Source organism: Chenopodium quinoa, unplaced genomic scaffold (genome assembly GCF_001683475.1).
Source record: "Chenopodium quinoa cultivar QQ74 unplaced genomic scaffold, ASM168347v1, whole genome shotgun sequence".
Taxonomy (NCBI): Eukaryota; Viridiplantae; Streptophyta; class Magnoliopsida; order Caryophyllales; family Amaranthaceae; genus Chenopodium; species Chenopodium quinoa.
The window spans coordinates 1,318,432-1,326,200 of record NW_018743448.1 but is presented as its reverse complement, the minus strand read 5'-3'; positions in this window follow the sequence as shown (position 1 = coordinate 1,326,200).

The following is a 7,769-nucleotide window of genomic DNA, read 5'->3' as shown; positions in this document are numbered from 1 at the left end:
ATGATCTTGCCAAAGAAAGGGCAAACAAGCTCATCATCATCAACCTAAGAATAACTACAAGAAGGGGAATGATAATTCTTCATCCTCTATTGATGTTTTTGCAACGTCCAAACAATATAATAATAATAATAATAATAATAATCGAAGAGCGTGGACGAAAGAAAGAAAATTTACGCAATTCCCTTTAACTTATAAAGAACTCTTGGAACTCTTGCCAACTGGGCTAACACCTTCTGCTTCCATAGAAAAAAGAGGACCTCAATGGGATGGCAATGCTTATTGTACTTATCATAGGGGTGTTGGGCATGATACTGAATGTTGCTTTGTTTTGAAACACAAGGTTCAAAATCTAGTACACGATGGGAAAATTCCCACGCCTAAGACCAATAATAATGTTTCCCCACTAGGAATATTTCATATTGATGAGGACCATGTGAGGAGTGATGTGTTCAATCCATTGGATTACATCACTCCCATAGGGAAACCTCTAACCACAACACTCATAGGGGCAACTAATGAGGTATGTGGATTATGGAACGACGACTTTAAAGACTTATATGTCTCAAAATATGCAGCGCGCCGTCCCACCTCCATCTTGTTTTCAAGCCGAAATAAGTGGAGCGCTTGATTGGGATCAATTTCTGGGAAGATCACAAGAATTATCAAACCTTTCCATAGATGAACAATGGCATCAAGCACAACTCATGAAACATTTTGAAATGGAGACACATTCAACACCTTTAGAAGAAAATTGCACTACAAAAAAAATGTCCATATAGAAACGGAATTCAATCCATTTCTAAATTAGAGACGGAATTAAAAAATCCGTCTCTAAATTAATTTAGAAACGGAATTAAAAAATCCGTTTCTAAATTAGAGACGGAATTATAAAATCCGTCTCTAAATTAGAAACGGAATTGAAAATCCGTCTCTAAATTAGAAACGGGTTTTTCGTTGCTAAATTAAAAACAGATTTTTTTCCGTTGCTAAATTTAGAGACGGATTTTTTTTCCCGTTGCTAAATTAGAGACGGGTTTTTTTTTTTTCCGTTGCTGATATGAGTGACGGATTTTTAATTTCGTCTCTAAATTATTTTTGAAACGAATTATGTAAAATATTACTTTAGAGACGAATTATGTAAACTAAAATCCGTCTCTAAACTAGAAACGGATTTGAAAATCCGTTTCTAAACTAGAGACGGATTTTATATTCCGTCTCTAATATTTCTTTCACTTATTATCAATTATGTGCGTAGAAGTAAACAAATAATATTTGATATAGTTGTTAAGAGTTTCACTATGTGACTTTGAGGTCATGGGTTTGACTCTTACCTATTGTGATTCTTGAGATTGGGGATTCAAGGAGCCTTACATGCAAAGCCGAGTTGGGTTGACTTGAGTGAGGTAGAGTCGAATAGCATCTACTTTAACACACAAAATAATTTTTTCCGTTGCTAAATTTAGCGAGGGATTTTTTTTCCGTAGCTAAATTTAGAGACGGATTTTTTTCCATTGCTGATACCAGCGACAGATAAAAATAATCTGTTGCTAAAACCAGCAACGGAAATAAAAATTCGCTGCTAAAACCAGCGACAGAAATAAAAATCTGTTGCTAAGTGACAGGATCTAGTCGTATCACCTAATCAAAAATAAACCCTAAGTCCTCTAACTAAAGTAGATAGGGAAGTAGGGTCGAATCCACAGGAAAAGAGTGTTCTGCTCTTCCTAATTAACAATTATAATCTAAATTATCAGGTAACCAATTTGTATTTGTATGAATTAAACTAATAATAAAACTAAGCAAATTAATCAAAGGAATAATCAATAATAAAAAGCTCTAGGGTATAGGTTCACCAATAAATAATACTCCAGGGTAAAACATACAATCAATTATCAATGCATAAATTAACCAGATTATAAAGGGCTGTCGCTACGTATTATAATCACATAATTAATCTACTGGTATTAAATCTCATCTCTCGAATCTCGACCTAACCATTAATAGATTAACATGCCTATTGAAACTAAGCCTAAACATCAATTCTCATCTCTCGAATCTCGAATCAATATTGCAAAACTCATACAATTAAACCTGCGCAAATCTAATTGCATAGCATTAAATCAATCAATAGGAAATTAATCAATCATTAATAATAAACAATAATAATTACCCCTTCGTACTATTCATGGATCCACAACCCTAGAATTAAACTACTCACACATATTTAATATTAAACTAAGCAAAGCAATTAAAGAAAGCATAATTAAATCAAAGCAGTTAAATTATTGAAAATAAAGAGGGAAGAAATCGTTACCAAAATTAAAGGAAATAATGAATTCTATAAATCAAGAGTGTGTAGAGAGATAAAGTGTAGAGAGAGAAAGTAAGAGGGAAGAGAGAGAGAGAGAGAGAGAGAGAGAGAGAGAGAGAGAGAGAAAGGAAAGTCGTCCGTGTCAAAGACGCCCCTAAACTCACTTAACAAAAGCGTATTTATACTAAACTCTTAAAGCTAATTAAAGAAAAAGTTAAAACAAAATAAAAATCCTAATGTAAACACGCGCCCGGTCGGGCGAGGCATCGCCCGGCAGGGCGCGCCTTTTTCCTATAATGTGTGTTGCTCGCGCCCGGTCGGGCGCGCATCCGGGCGAACCTTCGCCCTATGGTCTTCTCCTCTCGCCCGGCCGGGCGCGCCTCAGGGCGAGGGCACTGCCCGGTCGGGCGGATGCTTGGGCTTACTCTCCTTCGTCCTTTGGGCCTTGTTACCTTAGCCTAATTTTGGATCGAATTGCCCAAGCTCCAAATTTCCTCATTGAGCCCTTAATCACCGGATTGAATCATCAATTACGGTCTTAGGCTTCGGAATACGATCATAGAAATGCGTCTCGTCTCCAATGCTCGCGGTGGCTCCATTAAGTGCCGGAAAATGTTACAAATCTGCAGTTTCCTATAGAATAATACCACAACTACGAAAACACTAGAAAACACATATTAGTAATAAAATTGGCTCTAAAGAGCCGAAAATACTCCTAACTATGATCACAGGACGGGGAATAAATATATATATAAAATAGACTTATCACTAAGTTCAGCAACGGAAAACAAATACAACGTCGCTAGTCTCATTTAGCGACAACAGTTTTGCCAACGGAGTAATTCCATTTCAAAATATGTCGCTACCTATATTTAGCGACAGAAAAGTACAATCTAGCAACGGATTTGATCTGTTGCTAAATGTCTATTTTTTTGGTAGTGTTGGTTCATGAGTACTAAGACTAACCTAAACGATATCGATCACTTGACTTATTCTGGGCGAGTTTATCAAACACAACCAAATGGATCTTTGACCAACCATGGTCTAACTCAAAATCCAACACCACCTCCACCTGAGGTAGAGGATCCATTGGTAAAAACAACTTCGCCAATCTAAGGTGAATGTTAGCATTTGGGAACTCCTAAGTACCTCTAAGGAACATAGGAATTCTCTAATGCATGCTTTAACTGCTTTGTCTGTAAGTACGGACACAACTCCTGGGGATCTCGTTAGCTTGCTTACTAGCGAAAAATCCGACAAATCAATCATCTTTACTAGTGATGATTTGCCATCAAAAGACACCACCCACAATAATGCGTTATATCTAACTGTGGGGTGCAAGGGATACAACGTCCCACTTACTTTAGTTGATAATGGGTCCGTCGTTAATGTGTGCCCATTACGAACCGCAAAATATCTAGGCCTAAACCCAGAAAAAGATTTTCATGCAACAACACAAAGCATTAGGGCCTATGACAATTCATGGAGATCGGTGTGTGGAACTGTTAAGCTACCAATTACCACATGCCCAATTCAAAAGATGGTTGAATTCCATGTCATGGACATTAAGCCTACATTCAACCTTCTTCTTGGACGTCCTTGGATACACGAGCTTGAAGCAATACCATTTTCGCTCTATCAAATGATTAGGTTGAACTATCAAGATCTTCCTATGACTATACATGCTTTTCCTCTAAAAGTCGCAATAAGAGATCAATCTCTTCTAGAGATAAATCATGACAATGATGAAGAAGATATGTGGGGATTTGCCACGGAGGCTATCTGCACAATAGAAATGGATGAAGATCTTGAAATCCCTTTCAAACTTGATCCATATTCCACCTCAATAGTAAACAACATCTTATTCAAGAGTACTTACTTTCCTAGGATGCCTTTAGGATTAGGATTGAAGAAATCTATTCTACTTCCTATCCCAAAGAAAAGTTTCTCCTTTGGATTGGGATATAAACCAACCAAAGAAGAACTTGAAGCTCACGATGCCAAAATAAGGGCACGTACGAACAACAACAAAAAAGGGATAATTTCTTTACTCCCATCTTACAATTAAACCCTTAATGGACAATTCGTTAAGGAGGGAGAGAATTACCCATGCTATGACTTTCTAGAACCACTAGTTCTTGAAGGTATCAAGAAGCCTGGATTCGAGATTTTTTGCGATTGCTACTTCTTGAATGATGACTTAAGTGTCACTCAATCAAAACACCAAATCCCAAGGTGCTATGATAGGCAAGCCTTTAACTTGATATTTGGACTAGAGCAAAATCATGTTGCTATCATAACCAATCAAAATGCCATCCAAGACGAAGCTTTCGATCCTACTTCATTGATCACCCCTTTCAATAATACCTTCGAGCATGGATGGAGGAAGACTTGTAGCCATTACTTAGTCTTTATTTTCTAGTTCTAAGGACGAGGATCCCAAAAAGGATTCTTCCCTTGATGTACTTTCTTTTGATTTCAATAATATGAGCTTTATTTTCGAGTATATGCCTTCTCTTGAATCTTTTGAATGCTATAATAATCAATCTAACGAAGATCATGATATTAATAAATTGACTGAATTAATGAATGAACGAGAACAAAAGAATTCTGTGATCGAAGAAACTGAAACGATCAATATAGGAACATATTAAAACAAGAAAGAAGTCAAAATTGGCTTAACTTTAAATCCGGAAGAGCGATCGACTCTCATATCAAAGCTCAAAGAATTTGAAGACGTGTTTGCTTGGTCATACATGGACATGCCTAGAATAGATAGGGAAATCGCGGAACATACCATTCCCTTGAACCCTATGTCTAAACCAGTAAAACAAAAACTTCGACGAATGAAACTTGACGTTACTTTAAAAATAAAAGAAGAAGTACAAAAACAATTGGAAGCAGGTTTCATTCGCGTATGTAATTACCCAGAATAGGTAGCAAACATCCTCCCAGTCCCTAAAAAGGATGGACGAGTTTGCATGTGTGTCGACTTTAGGGAACTCAACAAAGCTAGTCCCAAAGACGATTTCCCTCTACCACATATTGATATATTGGTGGATAATACGTCTGAACACGCGATGTTATCCTTTATGGATGGATACGCAGGTTACAACCAAATTCTAATGGCAAAAGAAGATGAAGAAAAGACATGCTTTATTACCCCTTGGGGTACTTATTGCTACATAGTCATGCCATTTTGTCTTAAAAAAATGCAGGAGCTACGTATCAAAGAACGACTACGACTCTCTTGCATGATATGATGCACAAATAAATAGAGGTATATGTGGATGATATGATCGTAAAATCCAAAGATAGAATGGGTCATACAAAAGTTTTACGCAAATTCTTTACTCAAATTAAAGTGTACAAGATGAGATTGAACCCACAAAAATGTGCTTTCAGAGTAACTTCGGCAAGTTACTCGGATACGTAGTAAGCATACGTGGCATTGAGATCGATCCCTCGAAAATAAAGGCACTTGTTGACATGCCTCCCCCACAAACAGAAAAGCATATCTGGGGGTTTCTTGGCAAACTACAGTACATTAGTCGATTCATTAGTAAGTTGACAATGACTTGTGAGCAAATATTCAAAAAATTGAAAAAAGAGGGAAAACATGAATGGGACGACCAAATCCAAGAGGCCTTTGAGAAAGTAAAAAGCTATCCCAAAAGTCCTCCAGTTTTAGCACCACCAATACCCAAACTACCTCTTAGACTTTATATCACTGTCACGGACACGACCACAGGAGCCATGCTCGCACAAGAGGTAGATGAAATAAAACGTGCAATATACTTAATTAGTAAAAAGTTTATCCAATATGAAACACGATATAGCACTCTAGAAAAAACTTGCTTAGCATTAGTGTGGGCAACTAAAAAACTACGACATTATATGCTTCCCCACACCACTCATGTGATTTCTCAACACAATCCAATAAAGTATTTGTTTGAACAACCACCCATACAAGGAAGAATATCCAAGTGGTTAGTAATGTTGGCCGAATTCGACCTCAAGTATATTCCTGAAAAATCAATAAATGGAAAGGTGATATCCAATTTTCTAGCTCAACATCCCATTCAGACAAGTCGTGAAGAAATCACTCATCTTTCGAATGAGGAAATTCTCATGACACAAGATGACAAATGGGTAATGTACTTCGACGACGCATCCAACCAAAAAGGGTGTGGCGTAGGAGTGTTACTCATAAGTCCAGAGGGAGCACATACTCCAATCTCTGCCAAACTAGAATTTGAGGCTACTAATAATGTTGCGGAATGTGAAGCGTGCATTATTAGATTAGAAGCAGCAGCTAGCATAGGTGTGCAAAAATTAGAGGTATATGGAGATTCCAATCTAATAATAAATCATATACTCAAAAAATGGAAAATCAAACACTCCACAATAATATTTTACCAAGCACACCTAGAGCAACTCATCGAGCAATTTGATTATATTGATTTTAAATATCTCCCAAGGGATGAAAATCAATTTGCCGATGCACTAGCAAAATTAGCCTCAATGATCAACATTCCTGATCAATTAAATATGATGCCATTATGCGTTGAAAGAAGAGATGAACAAGCTTATTGCAACACAATACAAGAGTTAAACGACATCGAAGGGGAAAATCCCTAGTATGATCATATCCTCCAATATATTACTCATGGCACAAATCCTGCAAATACTTCATCTAAAGACCAGCGTGCCTTGAGAACGCTCGCAACCCATTATGGGATGGTTATGGTCGATTGTGTAAAAAAGAGCCAAATGGTCAAAGCTTATTATGTATAGACCAACCCGAATCCACACGCCTTATGGAAGATACTCACAAAGGTGTTTGTGGACCTCACATGAATGGAAAAATGCTCGCTAACATAATTTCACGTTTAGGGTACTTTTGGTCCACAATGGAACATGATTCCATTCAATATGTCAAGAAATGTCCAGAGTGCCAAATGTTTGCTAACTTACAACACCTTCCACCATCCAAACTATATAATCTCACTTCCCCTTGGCCATTCTCAACTTGGGGAATTGACATTATTGGTAAAATCTCTCCAATAGGAACGGGAGGACACGAGTACATATTAGTAGCCATCGACTACTTCACTAAGTGGATCGAGGCCGCCTCTTACGTTAATATCACTTCTAAACACGTCGCAAAGTTTCTCGAACGAAACATATTTTGTAGATATGGAGTTCAACACGAACTAATTAGTAACCAGGGATCTCAATTCAAAGCGGAAGTTGAATCCCTCTTGGCTCGTTACAAAGTGAAACATCACCATTCTTCCCCATATCGACCTCAAATGAATGGATCAGTAGAATTGACAAATAAAAATATAACAGTCATGATTAAAAAAATGGCAGAATATTATAAAGACTGACCGAATAAACTACACTTTTCTCTTTGGGGTTATAGAACGTCCATACGGACTTCAATAGGAGTAAC